Genomic DNA, 11186 nt, shown 5'->3' with positions numbered 1-11186 from the left:
ATTGTTTTTTATGCATTCCATAGGTTCAACTAGGGAAGTCATTTGGACCTAGAGTGTTCTTTCATTTGGGTTCAGTTTGGATAATGTTGTTGTTGTTGTCCTCGTTGTTTTGAGACAGGGTTTCTCTGTGTAGCCCTGGCTGTCCTGGAACTCACTGTGTAGACCAGGCTGGCCTCAAACTCACAGAAATTTGCCTGCCTCTTCCTCCCATGTGCTGGGATTAAAGGTGTGAGCCACAACATCTAGCTAGGGTACATTTTGTTGTTGTTTAGTTGGTTTGTTTCATTAGTTGTTGGTTGTTTGGTATTTTGGTTTGGTAGTTTTGTATATTTTGGGGTTGTGACTTTGGATCTTTCATATGTTGAGTATTAAGCCAAGGATCTCATGAACTGTACCAGAAAGTTCTTAACACCTATCCCAGAAAGCTTAATTAAAAGTTCGGTGCCAGTGGGAGTGGTGGTGCTCACCTTTACTCCTAGCATTCAGGAGGAAGAGACAGGTAGATCTCTATCAGTTCAGACCAGCCTGGTGGCAGAGGCAAGTAGATCTCTGGGAAGTCAAGGACACCCAGATCTACATAGTGAGTTCCAGGAAAACTAGGAGAACCTTTCTAAAAAAGAAAAAAGGTAAAAAAAAAAAAATTTTTTTTTTTAAAGAAATTCAATGTCTTTAGATCTTTGGCTATTCAGGTTGTGTTTTAAGTCAGGGTTAGGTTTGTGTACTTAAAGGATTTGTCCATCTTATTTAATAAAAGGAGTATCAACTCGTCCTTTTAGCATCTATGGGCTCTGTTGTGATAGCTGTCATTCCAGTACTGGTAATGTTGCTTTTTCTTTCTGGTTTGTTTTTTTTTCCCTTTCTGGGCATAGGCAGTCCTCCTAACCCCGTCTTCCCAGTAACTGAGACTACACGTATACCACTGTACCTATCTTCCTTATTTTCTCAGACATCCTAAGATAAAGGCTTTTCAATTTTAATAACTAATTTTGGGGATTTCATTAATTTTTCTGAATTATTTGTTATTTGTCTGTTTTCTATTTTCTCAATTTCTACTCCTGTTAATTTTCTTTCTTTAGCTTTTTTTTTTTTTTTTTTTTTTTTTTTTTTTTTTTTTTTTTTTTTTTTTTGTTTTTTGAGACAGGGATTCCTGTGTATCCCTGGCTGTCCTGGAACTCACTTTGTAGACCAGGCTGGCCTCGAACTCAGAAATCTGCCTGCCTCTGCCTCCCAAGTGCTGGGATTAAAGGCGTGCGCCACCACTGCCCAGCTGGTTTTGAGATTTTTACATTTACTATTTTTTTAAAATTATCATTATTTTATGAGTATGAGTGCCTGAATGCATGTATATCTACCATGTGTTTGCCTAATGATAGAAGAGGCCAAAATATGGCACTGGAACTGGAGTTACAGTGAGTTGTGAGGCACTGTCTTAGGGTTTTACTGCTGTGAAGAGACACTAAAACCAAGGCCACTCTTATAAAGGACAACATCTAATTAAGGCTGGCTTACAGTTTCGGAGGTTTAGTCCATTATCATCGTGGTAGGAAGCATGGCAGAATGCAGGTAGACATGTGCTGGAGAAGGAGCTGAGAGTTCTAATTCTTTTTTTTTTTTTTCTTCTACTCTTGAAATACAGAATTTTATTTAAAAACTGTTTAAAGTAGAAAAAAAAACTGTCAAGAAAGACCAGGTGGAAAAATGGGTTCCCAATAAACTGGAATTTGGGACAACAGAAGACTGAAAGGCCACGGAGGAGAAATAGCACCGCTGGCATCTGAACAATGTCTAGTTACTTGCTTTTTTTTTTTTTTTTTTGCATTGTTAATCACTGAATCTGGTTTCCTCTGAATGCCACAGAGCATGCACTACATAACAATCTGTCATAAAATACCTGTTTTCTACACACAGCATAAGACAAGCTACCACCAGAAACAAATCAATACAAACACATCAGGAGTTGAACAATCCCAGTAGTGAGTAACACATTTTGCAGTTATGCCGAACAAAGGAACTGAATAGGCTGTGGGTAAAGCAAATGAGGGAGAATAAAGGAATGAAGTATTTGAAGTGTTAATATTTCAGTCATGGTACTGTATGTTCTTAAAAAGTAACATTTAGTAACACACTAGAGAATTTTATCTCCAAAGTGATTAGTGCACTGGCAAAGTACTCAGGTGACAACGGGGAGCAGTGACCAGCAGACAGCGAGCACCCTAGCCTCACAGAGCCCAGGTGACACTGGCCTTCACTGATCACTCCTTTGCCAGAGGTCCAGCAAGAACTTGTAGCTCGATCTCCTGCCTGCTGTAATTACAATGCTCAGCAGCAAACTTAAGGAGCCAGAGGAGTTTCCAGAGGTCACAGGGGGCAGAGAGAGAACGTGTAACTGTAAACTTAAAAGACAGTGTGCTGGGACTCCACGCCCATTCAAATCCCAGAGACACAATACAGAGGAACTTGGGGGACAGTTTGAAAAGATCAGAGGACTGCTTGATAGGAAGCTGAGCTCTTCGCCTCAGGCACTGCGGGGCCAAGAAGCCCTTTATTCACCCAAGCAACCATGTTGATTGCTTTTAGAACAGGGGTGCAATTGGTCAATGACACAAAATGGCTTTACAGAACTTTTCAAACTTTACTTCTGGGCCAAAGTCGACATCTATAAGATTCAAGCAGCCTTGAAAGGCCTACAACAGCAGGTTCCAAAGGGTCTAAAGTCTGCCCTTCCTTCCTTCCCAGACATGTCAGACACATAAAATCCTGTCATGTTACACTGTATATTTTGAAATATGGAAGCATATTTTAAATACTCTTAAGGCATTTATTTATTAAAACATTCTCTGCCAGAATTTCACATTAGCTTAGAATTCAGTTCAGTTTTTACACCTCTGAGGTTGTCACCTCTTGTAACTATAACCCCCCTTCTCCATCAGTCAGTGTGGCCAGCATCCACATGAAGAGCCCCATGGTTGGCCTCTTGTTCCCCTGGTAAACCAACTAAATGTTAATACTGCTCTGCTACAAGGCAAAAGCTCCTAACTCAAACTCACTGGAAAAGGTGAGACTTCTGCAAAGTGCACTTTGAAGAAGAGGTACTTTCTGCTTATGAAAAGAAGCCAGTGAATCCTCTAAGATTAATAAAAGGGAATATTTAACAGTTAAGCACATGATTTGGAGCGAATACTTCGGATGTTGCTCTGCTGGCCCAAGCTGCTTAATACTCTTCTTGTTCCTCCTGTGGGCCCCCTTCATCAGGTATCACAAAGCCTTCATTTGTGGCATAAAGAATATCTACAATCCTCTGCAGTACAGCGTCATTTTCCCCCTCATTCTCCTGGCAAATCAGTTCAATGTTCCTTAGCTTTCCGAAGTAGAAGTCTCTCTCCTTCTCCAAGTTTCAACAGTAAGCTTCAATACTTTGACCTGCTGCATCAATTCAGCTGCTTCATCATCTCCACTGCCCACATCAGAATTCTTTCTCACCATCCCAGGGCCAGCCTTAGGAGCTGCAGTAGTCCTCTGTGTTGCAATGGGTCTCTGTAGGGCTACAGTACTGGAGCTGAGAGGTTTCTTCGGTTCACTCAAAGCTGAAGCAACAAGAGAAGGAGCCACTTGACCTTGAAGGAGCCACTTTCTTGACCTTGTCTGGCAGCTCCAGGATCACGTTCTTTTCCATCTTAATTTGCATTTAAAATCTTCTTGAATCATTGAACGAAATCAAAATTGTCCTGAAATTTTTCTTTTACTAATTTATCCACAGGAATTGTTTTGTCAACATCCATCCTCTTGAAGCCTGCTTGTAGTATTTTGAAGTTCTGCATATATTCATGTTCTCGCTTAGAATTTCACTTTCTTCAAGGCAATGGAGCCAGGGAAGAGCGTGTCCATAAACTGACAGTATGCAGCCCCTGAACACAACTGTTCTATCTTTGTCAGATTCAACTGCAGAAATTCATTGATCCAAGCCAGCATGTCATGTCGACTTATGTTATCACTGGCGACAGACATCGAGTACACATTCACTGCCAGCTTCGGCTCTCAAAGGACCCGCATCCACTGTCAGCGCGCCCGGGGCTCTGATTCGTCTTTGTCTGGTTCAAACCAACAGACCCTGCCTGCCCATGCGCGATGACCTCACAACACACCCCACCGTGTCGCGCAGACGCAGAGAGAGTTCTAATTCTTGATCCACATGCAGCAGTGGGAGACTGTGTCACTGGTCGTAGCTTGAGCATTTGAGTCCTCAAAGGCCTTCTCCACCTGACAGATTTCCTCCAACAAGGCCACACCTACTCCAACAAAGTCACACCTCCAAATAGTGCCACTTCCTATAGGCCAAGCATTCAAACATATGAGTCTTTAGGGACCATTCCTATTCAAACCACCACGGCCACCATGTAGGACTTGGAACAAGTGCTCTTAATCACTAAGCAATCTTTCCAGCCCTATTTTACATTTTTAATTATGTATTCTTGTGTCTATATGCTGGTATGTGCATGTGAACGAAAGTGCCTTCAGAGGCCAGACGTATCAGACCCTCCTGGAGCTGAAATTAGAGGCAGTTTTGACCCACCTGACTTAAGTGCTAGGAACTGAACTCGAGTCCTCTATAACAGCGGTATGCACTCTCAACCACTGATCCTTCTTCTCTAGCCCTCTGCTTGGGTTTTTTGGTTGTGGTAGTGGTGATGGTGGTGTATGTATGCATGTGAGCCACAGCACAGTTGTGGAAATCAGAGGACAATTTGTGAGAGTCATTTCTCTCCTTCCACATTGTGGGTCCTGAGGATTAAATTTGGGTCATCAGGCCTTACTGCCAAGCAACTTTACCCTCTAGTGTAGTGGTTTTCAACTTTCCTAATGCTTCAAACTCTTTAATAGTTACTCAGGCTGTGGTGACCCCCAACCATCAAATTATTTTTGTTGCTATTTAATTAGCTACTGTTATGGATTGTAAATGCCTGTGTTTTCTGACGGTCTTAGGCAACCCGTGTGAAAAAGTCATTTGACTCCCTTCATAGGGGTCATGACCCACTGATTGAGAGCCAACCCTGTAGGCCATTTTACCTGCCCTTTAAAACTCTTTGTTGTTTGTTTGAGACACCGTGTAGTCGTGGCTGGCCTAGAACTTGTTGCGTTGACCAGGCTGACCTCAAACAGACTTGCCTCTGTGTCCAGAGTGCTGAGATAAATAGCATGGACCACCACACCAAGCCTTAAAACTGTTATTTTAAGACAAAATCTTAAAATATTATATTGCCTAAGGTGATCTTAAGTTCATGGGTTTAATCTTTCTTTCCATCTCAGTCTCCCAACTAGCTGAGACTATATCTGTGTATTCATTCCTACAACAGCTTCTGGAAGAATTTAAAGCTAGACCTTTCACTTTAAGCATAGCTTCAGCTATCTTCTACACATTTAAATGTCTTGTTTTTGTTTTTAACTTTGAAATATTTTCTAATTTCTTTTTTAACCAATAACTTGCTTAGAATCATTGTGTTTAATTTACAAGTATAGCCATTCCTTGGCATCCACAAGAAATTAGTTCCAGGACACTCTGTGGATTGGAAAATCATGGAAGAGTAAGTCCATTATATAGGGATGGAGCTCAGTTGGTAGAGTGTCTTCCTGGCATACACAAAGTCCTAGGTAGCTGCCCCAGCACTTCATAAATGGGGCCTGGTGGTATACATCTGTAATTCTAGTACTTGAGACATGGAAGGAAGCAGGAAGATCAGAAGTTCAAAGTCATCCTCAGCTAGGTTGTTATTTGAAGGGAGCCTGAGATACATGGTATCCTGTCTTCAAAAAAAAATGCCCTTAGGCGGGCATGGTGGCACACGCCTTTAATCCCAGAACTAGGGAGGCAGAGGCAGGCAGATTGCTGAGTTCGAGGCCAGCCTGGTCTACAAAGTGAGTTCCAGGACAGCCAGGGCTACACAGAGAAACCCTGTCTTGAAAACCAAAAAAAAAAGCCCTTGTATAAAATGCTATAAATATACATATAATGTATACACATCATCCTTTACAATATTTTTTACCATGAGGACTTGACTTATTATTATTTTAATTAATAATCTCCATTTTTCTTTTTGTTTTATTCTTTGACAATTTTATACATGTTTATTGTTACTGGAATTTTAAAAATGATAATCTTTTCTCTATCCCAGCTAGTCTTCAAATAAATGAGACAGAGATTATAAGATTTATTTAATAAGCTTTACAGCACAGTAGCTGAGCAGTTATTAATCTATTCTATCCTCTAGACTAATCTGGCTACCTCCTAGCCAAAATCCCCAAGATACTTATACTTTAGTATCGTTCTAGATCTCTCTGCTCCAGGTATATTCCTATGGTGGCTCCTCTGCTCCTGTGCACTCTCTCCTCCCCTAGCTAGGATCAGAAGTCCAGCCCTATTCTTTCCTCTGCACAGTCATTGGCTGATCAGTTTTTATTGACAAATAGAATAAATAGAGAGCAATGTTTACACAACATTCAGACAGAAGATACTTAGAATAAGCATTACAATACCATGTCCTGCTCTGTAAGCAGACATGAGGGCAGAGAAATCAGCATCTGAATAAGGCAAGGATAACCTTTACATTATGCCTACAGTTTATAATGTAATTTTCTCATTTCATCCCCATTTTCCTCTCTTCTGTCTCCTGCTCCTGTTGAATCCCTTCTTACCAACAAGTTCCTCTGTGACTTCCTTTTTTTAAAAAGGCAGAAATGACTAGGCAGTCTAGGCCCATGCCTGTAATCTCAGCATTCTGGAGGCAGAGGCAGAGGCAGAGCTCTGGCCTGATTGCTCTACAGAGTTCCAGAACATCCAGGGCTACACAGGGAGAGCCTATCTCAATAAAAACAAAAGAAAGCAAAGCAAGAAAGTTTTGTGAAGCCAAATTGTATTCAAAGTGAAAGCAAATTGATAGCCTTGACAAAGGAGGGAACACAGAAATGGAATTCTGGGGGGGCTAGAGAGATGGCTCAGCAGTTAAGAGCACTGACTGCTCTTCCAAAGGTCCTGAGTTCAATTCCCAGCAACCACACAACCATCCGTAACGAGATCTGGCGTCCTCTTCTGGAGTGTCTGAAGACAGCTACAGAGTACTTACATATAATAAATAAATAAATCTTTAAAAAAAAAAAAGAAAAGAAATGGAATTCTGCCCTGGTACTTGAGTTGTTTTGTAGCTTTTTATACCCTACTGGGTTTAATGGAGGTTACCTGTATGGGCACTGGTGAGGGTTGTTCTCTGGAGTGTGAGGAACTTAGCAGCGCTCCTTTACAGTTGATGCATCTTTAAATTGCTTATGATGTCAAATACAATGTAAGTGCTATGAAAATACTATTTACATTGTATTGTTTAGAGAATAATAGCAAGAAGAAACATATAGTATAAATGAAATTTAAAAGATATTGTCAGCCGGGCAGTGGCGGCACACGCCTTTAATCCCAGCACTTGGGAGACAGAGGCAGGCAGATTTCTGAGTTCGAGGCTAGCCTGGTCTACAAAGTGAGTTCTAGGACAGCCAGGGCTACACAGAGAAACCTTGTCTCGAAAAAAACAAAAAACAAACAAACAAAAAAAGAGTGTTTTATAGGTTAGGCTAGGTCTTGCATATGCTTTTTCTGATACTTTGGGCTTACTTACTTTTTCTCTAAAGTTCCCCTCCTGGCCATGTGACTATCTGTCCACCATGTACTTGATTTCCAAGCTAGCTTAACTCAACTGGAATACCTGTTTTCCTTTTCTTTTCCATTCTATGGGTACCTGCTGAAATGTATATCTTGCCTGCTCTGAAATTTTTCTTTTTTTTTTAAAGATTTATTTATTTATTATATGTAAGTACATTGTAGCTGTCTTCAGACACTCCAGAAGAGGGCATCAGATCTCTTTACAGATGGTTGTGAGCCACCATGTGGTTGCTGGGAATTGAACTCAGAACCTTTGGAAGAGCAGTCAGTGCTCTTAACTGTTGAGCCATCTCTCCAGCCCGAAAATTTTCTTTTAAACTCTAATACAATTATATTATAAAATTATCATTAAGCTTCAAAAGAAATGTTGGTTAGTTGGATCCATTGATAGAAAACTATAAATACAGAAGGATACAATTATCTTCTTGCTGTTGGTTTTTCATGTGATTCCATTGTAGTCACAATTAATTTAATTGAGACTTGTTTTAAGGCATAGCATATGGTCAGCTTTGCAAGGTGCCCTGTGTATTTAATGAGTCCCTATTCTGTAGTTGAGTAGCATGCTCTGTGTTGAGGACGTCAAAGTACTTCTTAGAGCAATACAACTCTCAATATCCTCAATAACTATCCATCTCCCCATTCTGTCTTACAAACTGAGAAAGGGTTTTTTTCCTTTTTTTTCCTTTTTTTTTTTTTAAGGTTTTTTTTTTTTTTTTTCTAGATTTTTCGAGACAGGGTTTCTCTGTATAGCCCTGGCTGTCCTGGAACTCACTCTGTAGACCAGGCTGGCCTCGAACTCAGAAATTCGCCTGCCTCTGCCGCCCAAGTGCTGGGATTAAAGGCGTGCGCCACCACGCCCGGCCCATTTTTTATTTATTATTATTATTATTCCTTCTCTTTTCTAAAAATCTACAAGAGCCATGCTGTGGTCTATAGAACACCAGTTGCTAGAACTATCTTGAGCAAACCTTTGTAAAAGAAAGCTTGTTTTACACTGTCAACAGGAGGGTCTAGAATGAAGCTGTAGTCAGTAGAGATTGCATATTAAGTAGAGATAAGGACAGTCAGGACGGGAAAGGGACTGTTAATCTATGAGGGCAGGGTTAGGGGAAGCTACTCTGCTCACTTAGAAACCAGAAGAGAAGGATTGCATCTTTCTACCGCCTTTATTCATTTTAAAAAATCATATCGTCAAGACTGCAGCTGTCACACTGGAAATATGCCCTCACTGTTGTTTTTCTCAGAGAGAATTAAAGTCAGGCAAAAGCAGTGACTGGAAGTCTCTCTCTTGGGTTGGGTTTTCTGCTGAGTCACTGCTTTAATGGCTGCTGGAGATAAATGACTCCCCCTCTCCCCAGCTTGTTTCTAAGGCAACCATTGAGCAAGACAGCAAGGCGGCAGCAGTGAAGCCAGCTTGGGTCAGAAGCAGCTCCCATGTTGCTACCATGTTGCCTGCTTTCTTTTACTGTCTAGAACAAGTGTATGTTTAGAAAAGAGAATGCTGACTCTTAGTAGATGTAGCCATAGTGGCCTCTAAAGCATTAGACATTAGCAAAAGGATCACCTTTGCAAATCTAGAAAGTTAAAAAAACACATTCTTGTTACTTATTTACATGTTGTCAGGGGGTTGGGCATTCCCTCTCCCTACCCCCTCCCCCTTCCCCTTTCTCCCTTCCTACTTCTCCTCTCCCCTCCCTTTCCTTCCTCCACTCCTTCTCTTTTAATCAGCTTACAATTAGGTGTAAGTGGGCATAGTAACATTCCTTTAATCCCAACACTCTTGGGGCAGAGACAGGTGGATTCCCTGTGAGTTTGAGGCCAAACTGGTGGTTTACAGAGGGAATTCCTGGACAGCTAGGGCTATACAGAGAAATCCTGTCTCGAAAATAAAAAAAAAAAAAAATCAGCAGGTTTCCTTGTGGAATTTGCCTTTTTGATTGTTGTCTTGAGATAAAGTTTTCTTGTTACTCAGGCTGGCCTCTAGCTTCCTATGAAGCTGAGGGTGGCTTTGAAGTTCTGATTCTCCTGCATCCTTGAGAGTGCTTTGTGCTACCACACCTGGTTTGTGCAGACTGAGGTTCGAACCCAGGGCCTTGTGCAGCACTTTCTGAATTGAGCTACATTCCCAGGTGAAGTGGAAAATTAATGGTTCCTTGGAAAGTCAGTTGTGTTAGGTGGTGTTTGCTGGGGCAAACACATGAAGGAATGTTTCCTTAAAGTGGACGCAGGTGAAAGGCTAAGGCAGACTCATGAAGGAACTTTTAGCTGAAGCAGACAGGAGGAATGATGTTCTGCTAAAGCAAGCACATGATGAAGGATTCTTTGCTAATGACACACATGGATTGGTCCACCTCTCATTGTGTAGTTGAGCTGCATTTGTTGGGACTCCATAGAGAGAAATGCACCAAAAACCTTCTGGTGATGTTGCTACAGTTTCTTGCAGCTTCCAAGGACTCGATATGATTGGCAGAGTGAGAGAGTCACAACCTAGAACTTCTCTTGGTGTCCTTCTTGGTCCCTCCTTCCTACTGACTTGTGCCTAGGCAGAGGCCTCGCTGTCTCTGTTGGTAGTGCCACTGCTGCTGATTCCTGTCTGCTGTCCTGACTCTATGGACCTGAACTGCTGGTGTACCCATGAAGTGTTTGTGAATAGACTGAGCTGCCACTGCTGACCTGTAAACAAAACTGCCGATTTCCAGACAACACAAATGGGAGTTGCTCCAAAGAACCTTTCTAAACAGGTCCACTTGCCCCATATCCTTTCTTTTCCACTACCTCTGGTAGATGGTGGGCTAAAAGATGTTAAAACATTTAAGAACCATCATTAAAAATAGGTTTAAAATAATTAAAATTACACCCAGGTCCCTTTCATTGTCTTCACTGGCCTTTTATTGCATACTTAATCTTTAGTCTGATTTTCTTTAGTATGTACTTTCTTCTTCATGGTGGGTCCAGTTCTTTCTATATTTTCAGGTCCATAGTCCTGGTCTATGAATGTATGTTGAAATATTCTCTTCTCATTGGTAACATGTCTTTGATACTTTCTACATAAAAACTAATGTCTAACAGCTCTGACCTGCATATCTGGCTTTTTTTTTTGCATATCTGACTTTTAAAAGCTTTTCTGTACTTCATGATTGTTTTATTTCCTTATTTTTGACTAACTAATTTTTATTTCATATGTATGTCTATGTACCACATTCATGCCTAGTGCCTGCAGAGATTCATTTACAAGGGAGATTTCCCATTTTCATTAGGAGGTTTTTCAGGGAGTTATTTATTATCTCCTCTTGGCTAATCTGTTTTCTTTGTATTTCCATCAGGAATGCTATCAAATTTCCATTTCTTATCATTTACTGGCCTTTTCTTTGTGGTCTACTACATGATATTTTCCTATTTCATGTATGTTTGAAAAGAATGTGTAGCCGGGCGTGGTGGCGCACGCCTTTAATCCCAGCACTCGGGAGGCAGAGGCAGGCGGATTTCT

At 41.1% G+C, this 11186-nt stretch overlaps 1 pseudogene; it reads right to left on the bottom strand.

The window, feature by feature from the left end:
- Nucleotides 1-3201: 3201 nt before the first annotated feature.
- Nucleotides 3202-11186, bottom strand: part of LOC110286239 — a 37709-nt pseudogene continuing 29724 nt past the window's right edge.

The sequence above is a fragment of the Mus caroli genome, chromosome X (genome assembly GCF_900094665.2).
Source record: "Mus caroli chromosome X, CAROLI_EIJ_v1.1, whole genome shotgun sequence".
Taxonomy (NCBI): Eukaryota; Metazoa; Chordata; class Mammalia; order Rodentia; family Muridae; genus Mus; species Mus caroli.
Note: the sequence above shows the minus strand (reverse complement) of the source record. Positions and strands in the feature narration are given on the sequence as shown.